At 46.5% G+C, this 24,470-nt stretch overlaps 1 protein-coding gene across 5 annotated transcripts in view; it reads right to left on the bottom strand.

Moving 5' to 3' along the window:
- The window catches only part of LOC144136458 (protein turtle homolog B-like), a 356,448-nt gene that overhangs the window by 227,191 nt on the left and 104,787 nt on the right, over positions 1-24,470 (bottom strand). For 4 of the 5 annotated variants that reach the window (XM_077668793.1, XM_077668797.1, XM_077668795.1 and 1 more), the window contains exon 2: positions 19,790-19,850. The gene's annotated coding sequence lies outside the window, so the exon portion shown is untranslated. Of the gene's footprint in view, positions 1-19,789; positions 19,851-24,319; positions 24,410-24,470 lie in introns of those variants that run through there. The other variant, XM_077668794.1, reaches the window with a different exon arrangement.

Here is a 24,470-nt window from a genome sequence, read left to right as displayed (position 1 = left end):
AGGGCTCCGGAATAATTTCGACCACCTGGGGATCTTTAACGTGCACTGACATCGCACAGCACACGGGCGCCGTAGCGTTTTTCCTCCACGAGTAAGGGCGAAAGTGGGTACGAGACAGTTTGAGGTGCAGAATGATACCACGCGTAGCAGTTCTAAAAGAGTGCCGCTCGTTTCCGGCAGGAAAAACTTCCATGACGGCTCAACGTTTTTCTTTTTACACGACCATTGCGAAGGATTTCGTGAAAGCGCTATTACTAAAAGGAGCTTGTGCTCGCGAACCCTACACGTTAGCGGCTGCTACCACCACATATGTACTTACTAACAATTAGAATTCACCGCGTTACTTATAAAACCGTGCGAGCCCGAGTCAACATGTCATTTTTAGCGCGCTTAAAATTACTTCGGTACATAGTAACCGCGCGTCGTGCAAACTCTGCCATAATGAACTCACTTTAACTGCACCGCAGATAGTGAAGCAGCAGTAAGGATTCCTTACTAATATAGTTACGTTAGCTGATATGAGACATGCACACGGAGGAAAGTGGAGGTACTGCGAAAAAAACTAGCAGAGTTTTGCAACTTTCATTGGTGGCCGCGCAGTTAAAACTGTTCGTAAGTTTGTAGATGCCTTTGGGAATAAACAGCGCGTGTAGGAACCAGAAATTCTGCTCATTTGTTTAATCCTTTCACAAAGTGCGGTTTTATGGATTTGCTTCGGAGGAGTGACGATTATGCAATTTAAATTTTGAACACGCTCTAAAGAGTGCGCTTATTTTTAAATGTGAGGATTTATTCAGTCTTGACAGTTTTTAACTAGTTCTTCTCCTCCCATTTCTTTTTCTTTCACAGCCCACAAATCATCCCCTAGAAAGTATTGTGTATAAAGTTCATTACTGGGTTGGAGGTGCTATTGTTCTGTAATGAACTTGATTCATTTCGAGATAATGAAGATGATATTAATGAATATAATGGGTTTAGCGTCAAAAGTAATGCGCGAAATAAAACTATGTTTGAACTGAATACTTGCGGCTTCTTTTTCGGAAACTTGTGTCGTTGGTGAAGAATCAAACAAGTTCTGCTAACAGTAATAACGTTTGATTTCGTAATCAGTAAAACTTTATTCTAAAGTAGCATGCCGCGACACATTAGAGGAAATTAGGTATGATGACTGCATGAATTTTCGCATCTTTTTAGGTCTTTTTTGTTCTTTCTGTTTGTTTTGCAGTGCGACATGCTTCACCTACAATGCCCAAATATTCGTACGTGGCGAGCGCGAAACTGAAGGCACATTATAGTTGAATAATAATTTCATCAGTGGAAGAGTGAGCCATCAACAAAAAAAAGAGAAAAAGCTTAAAATCTTCGTTTGCACTAGGATCAGGTGTTAATACTGTGACGAACAATAGAGCGGTAGAAGAAAATTTAAAAAAAAGCAGGGGCACCACGTGTCTCAGAAGACTCCACAAAAATGACACAATGCGCGTAATGTTACGAAAATGAAGATTTAAGAATGCAACAAAACAAAAACAAGTTACAAACAAATGAGGCTCATCGTTACAACAGGTCTTTTTAGATAAAGCACGAGACAAACCTATATAAAACAAAGTCAGCCATTTAAGGTAAATAAAACTAGTCAAATGAGCATCGGTGTGTGCCTCCGATGAGAACATTGATCGCCTTCAGCACTACGCCTTTCGGGAGCAAAGATTTTATGTTTGTTTTTGTTCTCTTCCTTCCTCTACGGGGCATTCGAGAAAAGGCTCGACGGCAACGGTGGTTTTCTAGCTGTAGGAAGGGGAAAGAAAAGTCGATTCCCCTCTCCAGCGAATCTGTGCGATTCGGGTTAAGAGGGAAACGTACACGTACGGCGGTCCGAGTAGAAGCCGGCCGGTCGCTGCACTGCCGTCATAAATTATTCAGAGCCCGCAGACCGCCGCCACACTTTGGCTTTCAACCATCCCTGCGGCTATCATCTCTCTGGCGCCGCCGCTGGCTTGAGCATACGTGTCCAACGCTTCCACTCGCACTCACCCACTGCTTACCCGCTCTCTGCGTGAAGCAGTCTCCCGCCCTCTACTAACCATCATCGCTCCAAACCATTCCTGAAGGCTTGCTTCTTACTACACTGACCATTCTCAGATGCGCTATTCCCGGTCGTAACCATTCTCCACTGCAGCAGCCCAGCGGCAAAGGAGACACGGCATACACTTCCACGTACGCTGGGAGAAGGCTGAAATCAAAGACGAGACGGGAACTGTGTTGGGGTTCCGCAGGCAGCGTATATTTATACAGCATACGCGCGCGTAAAACGAAACCGCTATTTCGCTTTTTTTCTTTTTACCACCGGTCGCTCTTCTTGTCTCTCACTCGCTGCCTCCTTTTGCGTGGGATTCGCTGAGATGAAGGCTTCTCAGAACCAGGTCGACAGACAACGTTGGTTCCTAGCGCCAGCTCCCGCTCGCTCCTTCGCTGGGGCGGGGGAAGAAAAAGCGAGGATCAAAGGGGTGGGATAGGGACAGGAGGGGAGAGTAAGTAAAAAGGAAACGCAACTGTCGAGTCCCCTTATACACGATACGGGAGAGTCCGGCATCTCTCTCTGAGACTCGACGTCGCCACTGTCGCACGCCGTCGAGCGGTTTTGCGGGACTTACTCGTCGTCGACGCTGCGGCAGCTTCGTCTTTCTCGTTCCCGCCTTTTTCCTTCTTGTACGTGAGTTTCTGAGTCGCGACACGGGAGTGATGTCTATAGCGGTCGTCGCGCGACAACGCAGTAGCGGCGAGGCTCGTGCGTGGTTCGTTTTTCTCAGCAGCGGACGAACACGGACCAAGGAAAGGAGGAGGCGGAGATGTAGGCAGAACACGGGGAACCGAATCGCCGGAGTCATGCTGCGGAAATGTCGGCGCTAGACGTGCACTCGCGCTCACAGAAGGATTGCGGTCTCCGCAGCGAAGAGGAAATGGGGGAAAAAAAGGTGTTCTGCAGGAGGTAGAAACAAAGAAAAGAATAAAAAGAACCACGCTCGCAGTGTACACGGCGGCGAGTTGAAGAAAACGGCGGGGACGTAGGGATGAATCTCTGGATGAAAAAGAGGCTGCTCTTCGTGATCGCGTCTCCGTTTCGGGCCGAAGGCAAACGCTTCGGGCAGGGAGACAGACAGCGTTCTTATCTGTCGCCGCAGCAGTAAAGGCGGCGGTACTCCTCCTACGAGCTCGAAGGGAAGCGAAAGGAGAAAGGAAATAAAAATATCAAATGCTACGAGAGGGAAAATATAACAAGGTAGAATAAGGGAGCGAGGTAATAGGGAAATCGGAAGAATGTGGGCGAGCGCGGGAGTAGGGAGCGGCGGCGAGGTATGGGTAAGCGCTCGGCGTTGGCCACCAAAGCGAAGATGCTTTCCCCATTTCCCTGTCGGTGGGAAGTTAAACATGCGCCGGGGCTCGGGATCCATTAAGAAGATGAAGAAAAGGGAAAGCGGCATTCGCTGGCTGCCCCCGTGGGAAGGCGGGGGAAGAGAGGAAGGGAAGCTCCACTTGGTGGAGATCTCTCCTCGATGTTCAGTCCCACCGTTTGTGTTCGCTTAGTTTTTCGCCCGCTCGTGTGTTTTTGTGCTGTCTGCCGTGGCCCTGCTGAGCTGCTTTCTTCGGCCCCATTCGGCCGAGGAGCGATCTGTCTCCTCCACTGCGGTGGATGTGTACAGAGCCGAGCGATGTCTCCGGAAAGTGGTATCGCGGAAAAGGGAAGACTCGACGGAGAGCGTTCGCTCCTGGATACGAGAGGTTTCTTCTTTTTTTTATGTATCTTTTTTAACTTTTACCTTTGCGGTTCGCCTACATGTCCCCTGCTCCCCTCCCTGAAGACCTACTTTTCCTTCTGCTCCTTCCCGGTGCTCTCTGCGCACGCCTCCCGTACCTATGAACCCGGAGGCTGGAAAAATCGCAGGGTACGGATCCAATGTATGCGACAATTAAAGTGCACACGTGCTAACCTGACTCCGTTTCGTTCTGATGAACTGTTGCGCGATCCGTAGCTGTAAACGTCAGCTTTGTTCACTTTACCCGCATCTCGCTCCATAATCAAACTAATTATATTTCAGCAAAAAAGGACGACCATAGTTCTTTTAGTTTTATAGGCGCTATATACGCTTATTGTTTTCGACAATTTACTGTACGTGGCACATGTGTACTCTTACCAGAACTCCAACTAAGTAGTCAGTACTCTGACCCCTATCAATCTTAAACAATTATCTCGCTTATTTGACAATCCGAAGCGGTGCAGCGCATCAAACGCACCATGTTAGCGAAAACTAGATCAATCCACACGATTTTCTTTCCCTTTTCATTCTTTCATTAATGTAGGAGTGGCGGGCGTACTGCCTGTTAACGCGATAGCGTCAAGGAGTTTGTGTCGCTGAAAAGCCGTCGTCGTCCCTGACGTTGGCGCTGTTGGCCGTAAACGAAAAATCCGTAAAAAATCATCACAGAAGGAACCTAGATGGTCCACCAGGGTCACGTGACCTCGCGGCGTCATCACAACCTGACCATCGAACTGTGAGCAAACTGCCCACCGTGGCAGGTTGCAGTTAATGTTTTGTCGCGAGAGGTTGCTTGGGAAGAGGAACCTGGCTCGCACAAGCCCCATCGCTAACAGCACCTGCAATTGTAGGGCAGTGACGCTTCGCTTTGCCACTGCACCACTACGCAAGGAGCGATATGAGGACTCCAAGGGATCTGTGAATGTAGAGAGTGACCAGTTACGCATATATAGGCGTTAACACATTAACGCCACCATGCCATACCGTTAAGGGAGAGCTTAAGTGTCCCGTCCAACTTTTTCGAGAGGGGCTTCGTTCCGTAGAAACAAAATGACGCCCTCACATCGCTCTTACAAAGAGGCCAAATATCATAATGTGTAGGGCTGATAAAGCGAAATCATTTCGTATCATTTTTCTGCAAATCTTGTGGCAGTAATCGATTATTTATGTAATTCTTTGTTTCCACTCCATCCAATGACAAGCACGAGGTGTCCTTGTTCAAAAAGATTGCATATGGCTGTGACCATGACATTGTCTAGCATGAGGCTAGCGCTTAACAGGAACGGGTAAGACGTGCTCTAAATCTTGCTCAATAACCAATATAGAAAATACCTGCACACTATTCAGTGCCATTATTCATATGAGATTGGCATTTTTTACGCGGCAGCGTATACAGCTCCTTCAGTCAAAAACCGTCGGCTTATAGTAGTCGGCACCGCGTGTCGGAAATAATCGGCGGCTGCGTAAAAAAAAATTCTATCATGGTAATTTTCGATTCTAATAATTCGTGATTGAGTGGTGTGTGATAAGTGGCGACTAGTTAATAAAATCACTGTAATTACTTCTTTAAGTGTTTAATTAAATATTTTAAAAATGTAGAAAGGGGGTTCAACGATATAAAAACGCTCAAACTGAAAACCACTCCTTGATTCGCGTTTTTATGGAGGAAAAACGCTAAGGCGCCCGTGTGCTGTGCGATATCAGTGCACGTTAAAGATCCCCAGGTGGTCGAAATTATCCCGGAGCCCTCCACTACGGCACCTCTTTCTTCCTTTCTTCTTTCACTCCCTCCTTTCCCCTTCCCTTATGGCGCGGTTCAGGTGTCCAATGATATATGAGGCAGATACTGCGCCATTTCCTTTCCCCAAAAAACCAAATATTATTATTCATTATTAAGAAAATTAGAGTGTGTTATTGATCAATTGATTATTTGAAACGTTATAAAAAATGAAAATGCGTTCAAAGGTGTTTCCAACGGGCAACGCGTCGCTCCGAACGGGCGATGGCGTTCCGTGGATTCCCTAGCAGCGCTCCAATACGACGTCGCGTTCCACTCTTAAAGGCGAAGCTTAAGCGTCTTCCAATTTTGTTTTTAAGTGATTAGTTCACAAGCTGAATAATCAACCACAAGATAGAGTGATATTCAGCAGTGCTCTAGCATTGTTTTTGTCACCTGTATGGTTAAGGAATAGCGGTCATTAGACAACTAGTGGAACGATATAACTATAAAACGAGTTAAGGCGCAACACATTACATCCAAGAACTTGCTGTTTTTACGAACTGCGCATGGAGAACAAATATAACGTGCTTTAAACTGCTGATTTTAAGTGAAGATCTGTCTTAAATGTAAGAATTGTATGCAGGTAGGAACACAATAATAAAACAAAAATGTGAGGGCTGATTTCATTAAGTCGGCAAAATTTCGAAGCGCTTATGAGTAACGAAACGTATAGCTCTACGTTAAAGCCTCGTATGATGCGTATAACTGCACTGTTCGAACGCAGGCCTGAGCAATTCGTTTTCTCCGAGTCCCCTAAGAAGTGTGTGTGTGTGTGCATGCAGGAAAAGCTGTCTATATTCAAAACTTTTTTCTTCTTTTTATCGGTCCAACCATCATAATGTATCACCTTTATCGCATAGTGCGCCGGTGACCGCGCTTGAATTTGCATGAGATCGTGAGTGATATTGGAAACCGGGAGAATTATTCGGGAACCAGCTAGGTTACGATCCTTACCAGTTTTATCATTTTTTCTGCCGTTAAAATGGGGCATTGAGCAGAAACTAAATCTACCTTCTCCGACTGTTGCTTTCGTACGCAGAGCTCTTTAAACATTCCAATACTCAGCGATGTGTTTGTCCCTTCGTTTCCTCTTGGCACCGCGCCGTTGCGCTGCTTCACTTGATGCTAAACATTCTAAACTATCTTGGAGCCCTTATGAGCTCGCGAGAGCTGATCTAAAGTATGGACTGAAGGACGAAAGTGGGTCTAGAGGGAGATAAAATTTTAACCAAGATTTTAACCCGTCAGGACTTCGGAAGGATTAAGTTTCGGTAAGGCCTGAACCGTGCTGACTTCAGTTTTGCAAAGTTTCTGCTTGAGGTTTAAATGCTCGATATGATATGCTGCGAGGCACTGACTTTGAAATAGATAGCTTCTGGATAGAAAACTGGATGAGTTTTTCGAAGTGCTGCATGGCTCATTCGAGTGTGTGCCCTACCCGTGGGCACTGTTGATGTGACGCTGGTTTCGTAAGTTTATGATACGGAGCGTCGTGACAGATTTCTGCTTATTCCAAATTGGTCGTTTGCGACGTAAGCAACACTCATAAGCTGCCTTTTTTTTTGTGTGGACCGTCTTCTCAACAGCAACCTAAGAAGAAATTGTTCTTAAATACGTTGTCTTTCATCAGTAAAGTGAAGTTGACAGCTAGTTCTTAATGAATTGAGGGTGAGGTGTAGCGCAGAAACACGGGAAAAAGAAGCAAAGATCAGGAGGAGCTTTCAACGTTTTCGTTCCTTTTTCGCCTGCACTGTCTCAGCTGATTTCAATCTGAAAGCTAAGGTTTGAGGATATCTCTTTTGCTCGGCTAATAAATTTATGTCGAAGTGAAAACAGGAACGCCGACCAAATAAAGTACGACTACCTTTGGTCGGCGTTCTGGCTTCCGTTTCGACATGGTTAAAATCTGTTTCCACTCTTTACAGCGCCTCTGATCACATTCGGAGCATCGTGCTCGTACCTGTCCACAGAGAATTGTATGTAATAGTTATTTTGAAAGTTGAGCACTCGAAGTTATCTCGAGGGCGACACACAAATTTCAACAAGGAAACAACGTCCACGCAAAATTCTTGTTATTGTTTAGGAGCAGCGCAGAGCGCAAAGAGGAAGCCAGGAGCCGTTTTTTAAACCCGCCTGCAGATGTGATTCGCCGAATCGGTTAGGTGTGCAGTATAAGTACTTTAGAAAAGCAAAGAGAATTCGAAAAAAAGCTCTAAAAGGATGTACATGCGCTCAGACTAACCAAGTTTATCGGAGATCTACTTGAGCTTCGCGGGCGGTGCGATTTTTTTAGGTTAAGCTGTAGTAACCGAGATTGCTCGATAGATCGCCTGCAGAAATTTATGTGTATCTAACGTCTCGAAGCGAAAAGGGCGGCTACAAGGGACAGCGTACTGGGGCCCTGATGCTTAGTCGGGACCATTAGTGGTTGTTTAACGTGCATTTACATTGTACAGCTCAATGGCGTGTTTTGAGTTTCGTGTCTATCAAAACGCGGCAGCTGCAGCCGATATTCAATCTGGCGTCCTCGTGTTTTGCAGCCGAGCGCTACAAGTACAGGCCCACCACACAAGCATTGTGACTTCGGGCGGTGACCGTCCAGGGCATAATGTGAGCGCGTCGCAGCGCTCCACGGTCTCATCCACAATTGGGTAGCTTAGCTATACTGCAATGCGGTATACTATATACCTGTACTTATCTTAACAATAACTTCCCCGACGAGTGCACTGCGATGCCTACTACTCTGACATTCAGAGAGTCTACTCGGTAGTATAAATTGCCACCGCGCAATACTGCTATGTGTAGCCGCCGCGGTGGCTGAGTGGTTATGGCGCTCGGCTGCTGGCCCGAAAGACGCGAGTTCGATCCCGGCCGCGGCGGTCGAATTTCGACGGAGGCGAAATTCTAGAGGCCCGTGTGCTGTGCGATGTCAGTGCACGTTAAAGAACCCCAGGCGGTCGAAATTTCCGGAGCCCTTCACTACGGCGTCTCTCATAGCCTGAGTTGCTTTGGGACGTTAAACCTCCATAGACCAGTACTGCTATGTAAAATGGCCGCCACATACCTTACAAAGACTCGTTATTCTTAGTTTGTTTTTAGGTAATGCTTTCCGATCATCATTTTCATGTCTCTAGAGAATTGTCACCACGTCTGTGCTTACCGGCTCAGTGTTCTCTGCTCACAGACAGAAAAAAGAAATCTTTAAGTGTTTTTAGTTGACTTTAGGCAATACAAAACGCTTAGGGGACGGTTAAACAGGGCATACCCGTTTCGTGTAGGATTTAAAAAGGGTGAGAATTCTGCCTAGCTTGACATGACACTCTTTTTTTTTCAAGCACCAAACATCTCTCTCCAAAGGGGCGGGCTTCGTCATTCTTCTGCGGATCCCGGTTCCGGGGCGTAAATAAGCGGCCCGGTAATGACCTGTGGCAATAACCCAGGAAGGAAAAAGCCGAAGCAAACCGGGCTGCGGGGCGCCTGGGTGCAGTTAGCTAGAAACTTCCAAAGGGCGATCAATCATGCGGTCGGCGAAAAATGGGAGTGCCTGGGGGCAAGCCAGCCCATTCACCGCCTTCCGCCTCAATTAATAGCTGTTAATACGCCGCTCGTTAAGAGGCGAGCCACTGGGCGACTTATACAACCTTTCGAGCTGGCATAATAGTCTTCTCTTGGAGGCTGGACGCATGGGCATGACTTCTGTATGGTGCTTGCGAAGGTTACGCAACGTTGCAAATTGGAAAAAAAAATCTACAAGCTTTTTCTTCAAAAAAACGTTATAATGCCTAACAATGCATGCAAGAAATACGAAATATGCTTTTCTATGATTCCTGACTGTTTGAGAGCGCTATCGCAAAGCGGCTTTCTATGAGAACTGTATGAGAAGTCGAAGATAATCTATAAAGAAATATGGAGCTTTCAGTTGAATTGAAATTATATCTAGCTTGAATTTGTAATGCAACAAGCAACCAATACGCGCTTAGCGTTCAAGATCCGGCCTTGTTGGAAGAGAACTAATTTCGTAAATGAAAATTTACGCGTTAAGTGAGTCGGTCAGAGCACCATGCTTTATGGCAGTCTACGCAAGAATGAAACGATAACTATAAATATTATAGCTACAGTTTCTTTTTATTCGTGGACATCCCAATTATTCCTAAGAAACTGGCAGAGAGCGCAATAATGATGTGGGGTTTTACTTATGTTCAGTGGCCTTTACATAATTTCTGCTCCGTTGTCGTGAAAAAAATATATAAACGATCTTGTATTACGTGCACAGCAATACGCAAGCGTCTTGTGAATTTTAGAAGCACTTGTGTACTCACTTCTCCGGCAATGCATCTCCTGAACCTCTTGCTAGTTCACAGGCGCTCAGTAACATTCGTGCTTCTGTTGAGGGTTTTACGAACAATCAGAGTAATCGGCTTGCAGTCGTGCACTGCAAAGAAAATCGGGCGGTTCTACCGGAGAATGGGGAAACAAGAACAAAACACTGCGTCACAATGCTGTTTCTATTAGCCGCGATGTGGTTTGTGTTGAAAGCACTGCTGCGAATGCGTCGACCGTGTTTGTTTACTTTTTATTGCTATCCGCCTCCCCGTTCCCCTGCTGCTTCCAGAGTAGACCAGGCCATCCGCATCGCATTATAAACCAGCATCCCCAGCAATCCCTGCAGCCAGATATAACTCAGCGAAGAGACGAGAACCACCACACGCATGCACCACGTTGCACCCTCCATGAACGTCGCAGATACACGCGCCCCTGCTGTGAACAGAGCGAACTTCTGGCCGCACAGATGTCCTACGCAGCGTGCCAGGCAGGAAGGAAGCGGGCGCCATCGCGACAGACGCCACACATACGCGAAAGATGAGCAGAATCGCGCCGGGCACGAGAACAGTTTGCGAATGTGGTCGCGCGGGCGCTCGTCGTGGCTTGCGTAACCTGCGACGACTACGCTGTATGTCGTCCTAACCCATACCCTTTCTTTCGCACGCCCCGCCCCCTTTCTCCTGTGTATAACCGAATAAGAGAGCGTGCTGCTCCCCTCCTTTCTCTCTTTCCGCATAGGATATTGGAGGGAAGACGGCCGCGAACTGGCGTGCGTTCGCGTGACGATGTGCGAATATGAGCAAGTGGATGATAGCTTAGGAACGCGAATGCCGGCCTGGTTGCCAGCTGGTGAGCCTGGTGGTAATGGAAACTCAGTCGTTTGCGGCCGCGCTCAGGAGCTTCGAGTCTAATTAGAGCTTTCCCCCGTTCGCTGCATGCGTGGTGAGTAATCCTTACAGCGCTATGTGCAGTTTACTGCCACAAAAGAATGTTGTGCAGGCGTGTGGGTGTCTCGAGTGCCTTCTATGTAGCACTCGTTCCTGCGCATTAAAGTAATCTAGGTGCTTGCGCAATCTCTATATTTCTTTCTTCTTTACGTTGTGTCGTCTTTCAGTCTCCATTTCTCACCGCCTGTAAATGTGACGATGCAGAAAAGAGCACGCTCGAACCCCTCGGGAAAAATTTAATCACTTAGGCTTTGAGTGTTTTCGGCCATATAGTCTGTAAGGAGCTGCCTCTCGGATGCTTAAAAAGTAAATGCACTCCCACAACATCGTTGTAGTAGACTAATTTATCTTAAAAGCTTCCTCTAAGATTCCATTTCGATGTAGCTTTTCAGAACATTTAATTACCTGGCAGTGCTTTACGATACCTTTTCACCAGAGTCATTCAATTGTCATACCGGTGGGAAGAAGCCCGCGGCCTCTCAATTCTTTTTCTTCCTGTCACGCTTTTTTCCCTTTCCTGAAATGCTATTTACGCGCCAGGGTTTTCAATTGCGCGTCAGTCGCCTTTGTGTACAGTTAGAATTATTTGCTTAGACATTAAGACAACACGATTTTACAACATGCCTGCTTGCACCGTATTGTGCGCATCCTTAAGACAGACTACGATGGAAGGCTTATCGGCTACTCAGGAATGTATTGATTAACCACACGACTAATCAATATTAGTTCGCAGAGGCGAAGATAGTCTAAACCAAACAGAAGTGAAAAGGAAGAAGGCTGAGAAACCGTCATCCCCGTTCACCATAGGTGTGTATGAGCGAAGCATCTGGCATACAGTTCCTCTCCGGTGTATAGTCTGAAGCACTTAATTTTAGCCGACAATTAATTTTGTTTACAAGATTGTTCGAACCCGGCATATAGTCCGTCGAGTCCAGGTATGTAATCCGTACAGAAATGCATGTGCACGCGCTGACTAGGATAATCCGGGATATCGGAGCAAGAAAATTTCTTCCGTTTCCACGTCGAGAAAATGCTCGTCATTGGGTTCGGTATGTTCGCTGTTACTCCCTTCATCGGGTGCAGGCGACCACAAGTCGGCTTCAGCGCAGCCATTGACAATATCTCGACGAGGGATCGCTTCCATCGATGCCTCCACGCAGCCACCTATTTGCACACTTTGGTAGAACTTAATATTCCTTGAAATCGATGAAGCAACCACGTGATGGCTAGAGGAGCACAGCGCTTGTATCACAAAACTATGGGAAACACACAGAATCGCATTGTGCATTTCATGCTTTATTGAAAAATACAGAAAAAAAAACAGTGTACAGTCAGCACGTTTAAGTAGTCCAGAGAGTGCGAAATTTCAGTTGTTAATAATGTATAGCTCGTATATTATATACCAGATATTACGGTACTCTAGAGTCCACGAAAAGGCTGTCTCTCTCGCCCTCGTTATAAAGGCGTTGTTTTCCCTATTAAGAAACCTGAGAGAAAATTTATGGTGACTGCTAGTATTTTAGGCTAAAGGTTGGCTGGTATGGCCAAGCTAAAAATACTTACTTGCAGATAATTAGTGCTAACCGACGGGAATTTAGAAAGGAAGCAATATTTATAAACAAAAGAACTTGTTTACCATAACTCAGTCGCCCGTCGCAACAGCTTCGCAAACAAGCTCACAATCTTCTTCCCTCGGCGCCAGACTCTATACACCCCGCGTTTATCCTCATAGCCTAGGCCACCTGTTCGCGCAAAAAGAACCAAAATACTGGGAGTCCGAGCTTCACCGGGGCTTCGTTTCGCCGGCTTTACAACAGATATGCGTTTGTCATTCCGAGTAACAAGTAAAGAAAAGCGGCCTCATTATCTTGACAAAAGAAAATGAAAAGCAGAATTGAGTACACGAGGAACTCTCATTTACCGCGCCGGCGGCAACAGAGAGATGAGGATGATGTAAAGAGAGAAGGGGATTGTGCTTGCGTGACGTAGTTCTTGGGGTGGAGGTTAGGGAAGGGGCTTGTAGCGTGAGCTAAGCCACGGGATTACGCCGAGGAGTGGTCGTGGACACAAGCAACACCGGAGCAGCAAAAGCCGAGGAAGAGGACCGAACAAAAGGGGGAAACTAATATGACGGGAGTATTATGCAAAGTAATCCCGTGTGGACGACGCACGCGCTATCTTTGTCCCAAGCATGGGATGACAAGGAGGAAAAGGATGGAGCTGCGGTGGTGGCTGGGAGGATGTTAAATGGAAAGAACTGAAGCGCCCGGCGGCCATATCTGAGACGGGGACCTCGGCGGCGCTGACTATCCGAAATAAAAGATCAAACACGTAAAAAAATAAACACCGCGCGTTCAGCGCCGGGTCGTCGGGAACGGGTGGTGCGGAGGCTTTGGACCGCGTCCATTAGATGAGCCTTAATCGCCCGCCGCTTCGCTCCTTCCTCGGAGGCTGGTCCCATCAGGGAGGGGACTCTAATCCTCGTCCAATGTACTACCTCGACCGCGCCAGAAGCAAGTCGCGGGGATCCCGGCACGAAGCTGACGTGTGGTTTTGCGGAAGCGACGCCCGGCGGAAGCAAGCTTTTGCACCTCGTTCCTCAGCGCAACCTCGGCGGCCGCGAGAGCGGCTAATACCGCGGAAGATAACGAATTCTTTCCTCTCTCCTTCTCTGAACCACTCTCGCACCCTGCACGAAGCAGTTCCTCTCCCTCTCTCTCATTCTAGATCTGTCTCTCCACACCGATTTCCAGACGAGCCGAAATCTTGGGTCTTTCTCCCTGGAGTTCGGGAGTTCATTGTTTGAAGAGAACAAAAAAGGAAGCAGGGGGGGGGGGGGGGGGATGATGCCAGGACTAAGAAGAAAAAATAAAAGGAAAGGTCCCTCATTTCACAAGAGTGCGTTCAGCGATCTCATTCCACTCCGCGCGGCATGGGCATTAATTCCGGCGCTCTGAATTCGCGCGTGGCTGCATATCCGATGCGCGTACGGGCTCGTTCTGCGAAGGATTAAAACAACGCGACCCCCTCCCTATAACAAATGAGGCATACACGAGGAGTGGCCGGAGGGACCGTACACGGCGCCGGCGGCTGCCGCTCGCCGATGGTTTTTCATGACCCCCTCCCAACCCTTACCCCTTCGTCGGCCGTGTCCGTGGGGAGGGGGCCACGCGGTTTGTGTGAGCGAGCCGTTCGCTCGAGAGACAGCGCGCCGTACCAGCAAGCTGGGATTAGAGGGAGATCCCGCGCTCCTGATAGCGGCGTCATTTGACGCCCGTCCCCGGCCACGTTGCCTGGCTCGCTTCTCGCGAGGCTCCTTCCGAGCGGAAGACCGTGTCTCACCCTCACTCCCTCTTTCCTGTTGCGCCCCTCTCTCTCTCTTTCTGTCTCATTGTTGTCACTGCGGTTTTGCAGATACGCACCGAGCGGTGGGTTTATGGCCGAGTAATGAGCAATCTGCGCGAAACCATTGCAGCTGGGTTGCAGGCGCCACGGGTACCCCATTACGTGGGTTCGTTCAAAGCGACCACGTGCAGTACATAAAGCAGACTGACACATCATAAAATAAAAAAGCAATAATGCTTTTCTAACGACTGCACTGCATATCGCACTTCATTAACAGGGTAACTGCGCAATTGTACGCCTTCAGGTTCATTCAGATTTGCTGCTTGGACGTAAGGAAGGTCCACAGTATCGAGAAAAATGAAATAAAACAAAATAAAATTTATCTGAATAATTATATTTGTTAGTCGATTTGTGTGAGCGTGCTGTGTGTGTGTGTGTGCTTAAGCGTGCGCGAAAATAGAATGTCCTGTTTGTTCGCAGTTGTAAGACAAGGTACGTAGGACGTGTTTCATCCAGCCTGTGAAGTTTAAAATGCGGTGAATCATTTTAAATGAGACGCATCCAAGGGTCGAGCCTAACTATATCTCCCGATGTCTCGCATCGTCTATATAAAATACGACGTTCACCAAGCGTACACAAGAGATAAAAAAGCAGAAGTAAATGAATGATGGGTGCGCTTGAGTAAAATGAGACAGGAGATGACCACGCTGCCAAGGGAGCGTAATGAAGCGCTCAATCTGAGGCCTCCGACCCATCATGTCACAACGATTACTTTTTTTATCGGGACACGTAATATGAAAGCGATGGCCTGCGTCCGTGTGCACAGAAAAAAAAACGCTGCCGCTAAGAAAGAAGGCATTGGCGAAGCGATGGGAGTCGGTGCGAAAGAAAGAAATTGGGGATGATTACTCCGCGCTCTAGAGGATTATTAGGAGAGAGAGTAGGACGACGCCCGTAACGCAGACAAAGGCCAGCACCGTATATCCTTACATGCGCTTAGAATTGTTCTGTGTACGCGTTGATGCCCATCCAGCGATTTGAGTTGAAGGTAGAACATTTTGAAGTTCTACCAACGAAGTTCGAACTCAGAAACTTGTTGAAATGTGTCAGAGACACAGTATCTTTTTCCACTATATTAATATGCGTTTCATTGCTGCCTGGATTTATACTCGTTCGCAGAACTACTGTCTCCGCCCGACTTCCTCCCGAGTCCTGAAACTAGGTTTTGCGAGGAGGGCAAAGTGTAGCGGTCTTGGCGAACCGGGTCTGGGCACAAGCCTGTCTGGCGACTGAAGTCTATTCTAATATGCAACTTGAATGTTGGCGCCCCAAAATTGCGTAAGCTGCGTCCTCTTTTGCTTGGTGAGGACAAACGTTGTAACGAAGAACAAACATCACGTTCAGGGTACCGTAAACTATGTACAGCTGGTGTAAAATCTACAGATTGCGTAACAGAAAAAAAACTACGCATTACAAGAATAATGTATACCACAATAACTAAAAGCACATTTTAATCTGCTATTAGTTATTTCAGTAATACATCGAGTGCAACAGGCAATAAAATAAAGAGTGCAAAGTTCATTACGTCGTTCCTGGCCTTTATTCTCGCACAAAGTAGTGTCTTTTAGGGTATATTATTAAGCTTGACGCCCTTAATGATATCAAATATAAGGCATGCAGGGTTTTATATGTAGGTGTTTTGATTCGCACTCAGTTTGGTGCGGCAGTGCATCCGCTATTGCGTGTAGAGGCCGGCTGGGGAGTCTCTGAAGGAACTGGTTGAATACTTTGTTTAGCAAAGTGAGTTGAGCTGATGTGACAGTAGAAGGAAATATCAAAATCAACCACACCAAAAAAATTGGCAGCGGCTTAGCTCGGCTATGCCAGGATATATGTAGCGAGAGGTACGTTTCCCTGGCTGAGCTTGTTGTGGTCACTGTATGTTCAGCAATGAGAGACTTTGGGTATACACATCTTTTATTCATTTTGCTTGACAGAGACGAAGACTTCCCGATGATCTCTGAAGTAGCATGCAGCGGTCTCAATTTTGTCGACACAGTATTTCGATTTGGTAGAGCGTGTTTAGTATACGAGCTGTATAGTAGTTCCCCATTGTGTAGGCTGGACATGAGAGTCCGAAGCTAAATTAAAGTCACACTTTTCTTTCATACACTGACTAAGAGAGTCCTGTTTCCTGGTGAAATCGCCCAAAGTGTGTGGAAATATGGCGGGGACAAAGCCTTTCGCCCCGCCCGCACTCCCACTCCGCGGATGCAGTGTTCCCGCTCGCTAACCGAGGATGGGGTTCCTGTTCGAGGGACAAAGGGAAGGGACGAGAATAGCGTTAACACTCATATGCTATTTATTGCAGTTGCAATTAGTACACAGAGCGGGCCAGCTAGCTACAAAACATCAACGAGGCATTCCTCTGAAATAGAAGGCTACGTAAGAAGGACTTCCGACTTACCGGCTGGGTCAGGGGCGCGACTTTGGAGGTATCAGCGGCGAACGTTTGTATGCGCCGACAATGGCGGCCGGGTTTTCCCGTGCGCGCCGCATTCTTGGGGCAAAGTCATTCCCTAGCATTTGGCGGGGAAGGTGTCGAGAACGCGCGTTTGCTGCGCTCGCCTCGCTGCCTGGAACCGGAAGTACAGCGGCAAGCCACAACGGATCCCCGTGCGCCTGCCGCGGAAGGTGACGAGAGCGTGCGGCTGCAACCGCTCGTGACGCTGGCTGGATCCCGAAAAGACTCTGTCTGGACCCGCAGAATTACGCGTAACCTACGAGGTGGCGCTCCCATCGCCGTTCCTTTTCCCCCATGAGGGAGACTTCCCTCCTCGCCCAACCGGTGCTGTCCTGACAGCCGACGATGCAGATGGGCCGCGTCGAAATGGAGGGGGGAAACAGGTTTCCACAAGTAACATACAACTGTGAAACCGTGCCGTAGGCTGGTATACACGTGGCAGCCACATCAATCGTCTGCTTGACAGATGTTCCCGGTGCCACGTAGACTCCTTGGATGATAATGCCCCTTTCCAGAAGCTGAACACAGCAGGCTTCACCATTATTCTCCGCGATCGAAGGAAGATGTCTGACAGCGGTGATACCTTGTTTCACGTACACACAGGCTCCAGCGTTCTTATTTGGTTCAAGCCAACTACCAGGCGACAACCTCAGGATCGGAAGAGTTGAAATGAAATGAAATCTATTTATTTGCCATCAAATACAGATGGGGGGATTGTAGAAAAAAAGCTGTCCTTGGACAGCTTGACGGGTCCACAATCCCTTATTTTAGCAGAGTGGCGGCAGCACGTAACATATTCTTGATATGCAAACATATACATACATATTTAATATGATACAGACTTAGTACTCGTAAACGAAAACAACAGAAAACAAAAAGAACAGAAAACAACAGCGGAACTCACTTCTCTTCTCTTCTCTTGTCTATACCGCCGTTTAGCAGCGGCTGGACTCTCCTTCTCTGCATGTATGTGTCAAGCGCTGTGATGCAGACACCCATTACATCTCCGCCTTTTATACGCAATCCTGCGCATGCGACGGGGGTTTCAGGTGACAGAGCAGTGTGCGGCGAGGCGGCGACGAATAACGCGGCGCTGCTCTGGGTCCCGATGGTTACCGTGGTATCGGCGCATGCGCACAACTGCTCATCCACGTGGCGTCATGCTCGGCTTTGACGGTGGAGCGGGCGCGCGGCGACGGCGATGCGCACGCCGCACTTTGCCAATCTCCGGTTGCCATGGTAACGGCGCATGCGCAGAACTTTCCTCTCCCATGTACCGCGAAATGTTCGGCTGTTAGCCCAGTAAAGCTCTCGCTACAAAAAAGCTTCGCATAACTTCGTGTTCAGCTTTCGCTCATTTGTGTTCCAACGCGATTGGCGCTAACGACAGTACAAAGTCGTCCTTGGAGCTCACAGTGAGCAAAAATCGAAAGCCACGGCTTAAGTGCGTGGCTCTTTCGAACGGCAATACTCAATAGACAAATGAATAATAAAATGAAAAAAAAACGAATCGAATAAAGCGCTAGTGTAAGAGCAGTCTTCGCCTCTCTTTTAGAAAGCGAGCACACAGCAGCTTACGAACGCATGAAAAGAACAGGTGAGAGAATAATCAGTTACAAAATGTTCACATCTCCCTACGTTATGAAAAGATAACTGCCTTTGATGACTGCTCGTTAGTGTTTTATTCATATTGAGCCACTGCTCGGTGCTACCATTTCTTTTCTAAGTGATGACCGAAAGCGCCACTCTGTGGCAGCTCTAGCTGTCAATGACAAAGTACAGAACAGCCGTGTTTTTTTTTATATTTGCAGTTTCCCGCACGACGGAGCCATTTTTGTTCCTAAACTTCTGTGACCAGGTCGCAGACAGTAGAGGAACCAGTTTGAAGAGCAGATGTTGACGGAAAGTTCAACTTCATTACAGGCGACGACGCCGTTTCATGACCCATTCGGTCGAAGACCTCACTCGTGAAAAGCGAGAGCAAGATTTAATCAGCTTCCTTCATCCGGTAGCCATTCGCGGCCGCCAACCTTCAGCACGTTTCGACCTTTGCACGACCTCATGATGGAATTACCTTTGTTTACTCGCGTGGACTTGCGACGGCCAATCCAGCAGATCAAAGCACGTGTCAGAAACAGTCATTCCGCGAACATGTTTGACCTTCTTGACCTCTGAAAGCACTCTAGCCACTCAAGCTTTCTTACTCTTTCTTCGATGGCGTATACCCGCTGATTGTTTGGTAAACTGCTCTGAGTGTGGTAGCGCCACCGGGAGGGTTTAATGCGGTGTTGTTCGCTTACAGCTATTGTTGAGTGCTTAGCGGGAGAGGTCATTGCTTGATGTGACGGCGGCAGCTTTATGCGTTACGCGTGCTGTCTACATCTTGTCTTATTTGGCACTTGCCAAGCTGGTAAAACGGGTAGCTGCAAGCCAAAAGCGGCGGAAGAAGGCAAGCGCGTAGGCCAGCTAAGATAAGTGGATGAGGACGGAGGCTCTTCAAGACTCGAATGCGGTTGCCACCATCTATGAGGCGTCCTAGAATGCGATACGCCTTTCATTGTTTTTTTTTTGCACTCCTGTAGTAACAGTTATGGCGCAGAGGGTGACTTTAGCACTCACGGCGAAGAATGGCATGAATGGCCGGGTATAGGAAAAAAGGATGACAGCTAGCTACATAGGAGCAAAAAACATTCTATTCCGATTTATGAACACTTATTAGGAAGCCTGGACAGAGCACACCGGCTGCCTGATCGGCATGAACGTTGTCTTTTCATTGGCCGTTCTTCTAATGCAGCAGGAGCCCCATGACACCGAAGAAGAGGACGGCGAAAGGTGTCTCGACTGACCTTAAGACACCACGAAGGAGAACAAAGCACGTGAAGATTCTGTGCAGGTAGAGAAGCGACACTAACTTAAGGTGAAGGAGGAGGAGGAGGAGGAGGAGGAGGAGGAGGAGGAGGAGGAGGAGGAGGAGGAGGAGGAGGGACTTTGTTGGAACAGGAGAGGTCTCATATGCTCATGATTTTCAGAGAAAAATTGGTCCAAGATAAATACGTACCTTTATTGTGAAACAATGACGCTGGTAGACTCTCAACGCGGGTTATCCGACTTGCTAGCACCTGAAACAAGACATAAAGGCGTTGAGCTGCAGTTAATACGTCAAAACGAAGTAAAAATTTTGAAACCACTTCAGCTACGGCGGTGATGAAAGGAAGAGAAAACTAAACGAACAATGAGAGCCGTTATTTTTGTTCTCTTCTTTTTCTCTTTTGTTTTTTTTCTTCCGCTCACTGTTTTGCACAAAAATGCACGTCGTCTCCAGAGTTTATTGACATACGCCAACAGAATTTTCTCTTTTTTTTCTAGAAGCCATGTGACGATCTAAATAGTTTGAATTCAAGGTACAGCGTCGCATTAGAGTTATCGTATACTTTAGCAGTCTTTTCTACAAAGGCGGCAGTGCGTAAAAACGCTTCGCTTTCTCCTTCGCCTTGTTCCGTGTTCCTTCAATTTTGTCCTCAATTCATTCTTACCTTCACGCGCTCTTTTTAACGAATACAACAAAACAAGCCTGCAAATATTCTGCAACACATTAGCTGTAGCGTTATTGATTGCTCTCATTTGTGGCTATTACCTCTCATTCGTCGGTTTAAGTTCATCGTGAATCGAAATTTGAGCCAAAGCGAGTAGCATGGACGCGACCCTTTTCGACACAAAACACATTTCGCCGACGGAGGTGGTTTTCAGCCTTACTCAACGGATTTCGCTCTGTGTGACGAACTTGGAAGGAAACTAAATGCAGCCAATGTTTGAACACTGCACTGTAATGACATAAAAAAGTTGCAGGTAAGCCATGCATTGCTGCAAGCACAGTACTCCCGAGAAACGCAAACAAGACTGGGAACAAGAGCTCTAAAATCGGGTAGGGTGTCATAGTTTTTCCGATTCAGAGTTTTCCCACAGCACGTTCCGGTTTAGGCAAAAATAGAGAGCGTATCTAGTGCGCGTATCTTCTTCAATCTTTTGTGATGATAAACAGAGTTTTATGTGCACTGTACTTGCAGGTATTCAATGATTTTAATGCATACATTGCAGGGTCATTTTTTCGCTCATCCTTTTTAGTTACTTTATTTTTTGCTATACACATAGTACTCTCTGCGGTAAGCCTCTGTTGCCGCTTTGCAAGATCAGCGGCTATTGATCACTTTAGCCTGAGTAACGAATTGTGTTGAGGCGATGCTACTGCCTTTGTTCGCAGGAAGTCATTACTGATAGCGCCATCAAAGCAGATGGTTTTGCCCACCCGAGAGAGAAAAAAAGAAATATTTATTTATTTATTTATTTATTTATTTATTTATTTATTTATTTATTTATTTATTTATTTATTTATTTATTTATTTATTTATTTATTTATTTATTTATTTATTCAAATACCATAAAAGTCCTCTGGGGAGGGTATTACAAAGGGGGGACACACGAAGCACTTTGACAACACTTTGCTCGAAACAGAAAAGACAGAAAAAAAAATACAGACATCATTTTGAAGTACAGTAGTAAACAATAACAATAACACTATAGCGCAAATAGAAAGCGTAAAAATTCAAATAGCTGGGACTAAGAATACAAAAACAACGCAGAAAGAAAAAAAAAGAATGGAAAAGTAACATCTAAAAGAAGGTAGTGGTATTCTAGGGAGCACAAAAGAAAGATTACTAACTCTATAAAAGTAAAGTGGTGCACAGGTGCGTCACATTCTGATGTGAGCATGGAGCATTTTGTGAAATTTGTCTGGGTGAACTTCGGTAGCAATATCTGATGGTAGGTTATTCCAGTCACTTATGGGTCAAGGTATGAATGATTGCGCGTAAAGTGATGACTTGCAGACTGGGCGATTGACTTTGTAAGGATGATCAGGGCGAGGGAAGATGAGGCAAGGTGGCTGAAAGAAGTCGTCATGCAAAACGTCATGGTGATAAAGCTTGTAAAACAGAGATAGTCGAGGGTGTTTTCGTCGTAGTGATAGTGGATCTAATCTGGCACAATTTTTAAAACATGTAATACTGGTGTACCGGGAATAGTCCGAAAAATGATGTGAACAGCACGGCTTTGCAAGGATTCAATGTTACGCATGATGTAATCGTGGCTTGGGTCCCAGATTGCACATGCGCATTCAATTTTAGATCTGATTAGGGTGGTGGATGCGATCTTTTTAAGTGGGAGGGTGCTTGCCTTTGTCTGTGATTCATGATTCTGAGTGAGCGATTAGCAGTTGCAAGAGTAACGTTGATGTGATGATGCCGTGTTAGACCGTTTTGAATATTTACTCCTAGGTATTTGTATGTGGTAGTGAGCTCTACAATATTATCTATAAAATGTGAGGTTATAATGCGTGAATAGGTACATGTAAATGACATGCACTTAGTTTTGGTATGGTTTAGGGCAATTTGCCAGTCAGAATACCACACATTAATCGCGTTTATGTCTGATTACAATGCTTGGTCAGTTTCAGTAGTAATTTTACGGTAAATAACACAGTCATCGGCGAACAGTCCTACACAGGACGAGATGCAGTTAGGCAACGCATTAAAATATATAGTAGAAAAAGCAATGGACCAAGCACGCTCCCTCGTGGAACGCCGGGCGTGACTGGAATAAAAGAGGAATTGTAGTGGTTTATATTTGTGAACTGTGTTCGGAATGACAAAAAATCTATTATCCATAAAATGTCTTGTGTGTCAATGTTAAGATGTTTTAGTTTCGTTAGTAGCCTGTGGTGAGGAACGCGGTCAGATGCTTTGGAAAAATCCAGGAGTATGGCATCCACCTGGTTTCCGACGTCAATACAGGATAGCAAGTCATTAGTAAATCCCGCTAACTGCCCATCGCATGACTATCCCTTGCGAAAGCCGTGCTGGTATTTGAAGATTATGCTACGCTCTTCTAGGTATGTTATGATTTGCGAATGTATGAAGTGCTCCAGTAGTTTACAGACGGTACTAGTTAATGAAATGGGTCGGTAGCTAAGAGGAGATTCGCGATCGCCAGATTTAAAAATTGGTATGACCTTGGCTGTGCGGCAATCATTAGGAATCCGGCCGGATGACAATTACTGTGAAAAAAGTGCGCATAAGATTACCGAAATGCTTTGTGTGGTGCTTTTTAACAACTTGTTATTGAAGCCAACGTGGTCAGATGCAGACTACATTTTGTGATTATTAAGTAGTGATATGATACCGGACTCGCTGATAGTAATCTGTTGCATAATCATACCTGAAAGTGTACCTATGTTTCGGCATAAAGAGACGTCCTCGCGGGCGAGCACAGATGGAAATGTGTTGTTTAATATCTGTGCGCACTCTGACTCGGGAACAGTGGGGCCTGTGTGATCAGTAAGCGTAATTTCAGGATGACTGCTGGGGTTGATTACTTGCCAAAGTTTTCGAGGGTTGTTAGTCAGCATACCAGGTATTTCAGGGAACCCCGCCATTATTTTTAAATACAGGGTTTTCGGGGTAAATAGAAGTTTTTTTCCGGCTCAGTAGTACGAAGTTCCTGAGAATGTTGTGTAGCATTCCTTTGTAGCCGTATGGCTACGCTCGGGTGGATGCCAATGAGCAATTACTCCTTTATTAGTAATACCAGTGTTTGCAGAAGTTAAAAAATAGGGTAATCATGACTGCATAAATTCTAATAGATAACTTTCTGACTAGCAACGATGGGCGCCCGATTGCACTTAGGATTTGTAGCCGCCCTTTAGTAATAGCTATATCAACCTTTAAAATTTGGAAAACGCAATTACCCTTGCCGACGTGGCTCAACTAATCTGGGCCATTTCTCGCGCCATTCGAAACCATGCGTCTGCGGGAAGCGCGGAGCGACGTCAATCAAATCGCGTCACTCCGTGACGCACGTATGTACCACGAGACAGTCTCAGCTCCGCCCGTGCTGCTGTGCTCCTAGCTTCTCGCCATTTCCCTACTCCAGCTGCTTTGCGCCCTCCCGCAGGCACGCGATTTTGGAATTGCCCGAGAAGTAGCCTAAATTAGTTGAGCCAAAGCGGCGGGGGTAATCGTGTTTTCGAAATTCTAAAAATGATATGGTTATTACTAACGGCCGGCTACAATTCTCTAGATGCAATCGGGCGCCTATCAATAAAAGTTAAGGAGTTCACTATCAGAATTTAGTTAATCACTTTAGAAGTTAACATAATTGGCCTCTTTTTTGACGTCCGCCAACACTGGTTGATATGCTGAAGAAGTTTCTCTTTTCCTCGGAAATTCTGTTTTTAAAAATTAGTGACAGGCTTCGCTGAAACACCTGGTATACATGCGAACGTACGCTTGCGAAAGCAGCGGAACAACACTGCAATTTTTCATTGCTGCAGGACGTAGCAGAGACAAAGAGATTCGTAGTACCTTCCGCCAGTGTCGATTACCGTGGTAATTCAGACTTGAAGCCGCGCGTGTCGGTTGCAACGCGGTAAGGTTCTTACTCCTTTTTTTTTTAGTGCAAATATTTTCTCCTTGCATGCCGCTTTGAAACAAACAATAAAAGTATGGGTATTACAGGAGGCTGTGGTAGTACTCACCCACTTCATGGTCGCTAATAAACTTCTATCAAGGCAGGCGCAATCTTCATTGTATTAAGCACAGGTTTACCATAGAACGCTGGACAGCCTGCGTTCTGAACGGCGCACAATTAGGCAGCAAGAACTATATACGAAAGCGACAACCCTGAAG

The sequence above is a fragment of the Amblyomma americanum genome, chromosome 6 (genome assembly GCF_052857255.1).
Source record: "Amblyomma americanum isolate KBUSLIRL-KWMA chromosome 6, ASM5285725v1, whole genome shotgun sequence".
NCBI lineage: Eukaryota > Metazoa > Arthropoda > Arachnida > Ixodida > Ixodidae > Amblyomma > Amblyomma americanum.
Note: the sequence above shows the minus strand (reverse complement) of the source record. Positions and strands in the feature narration are given on the sequence as shown.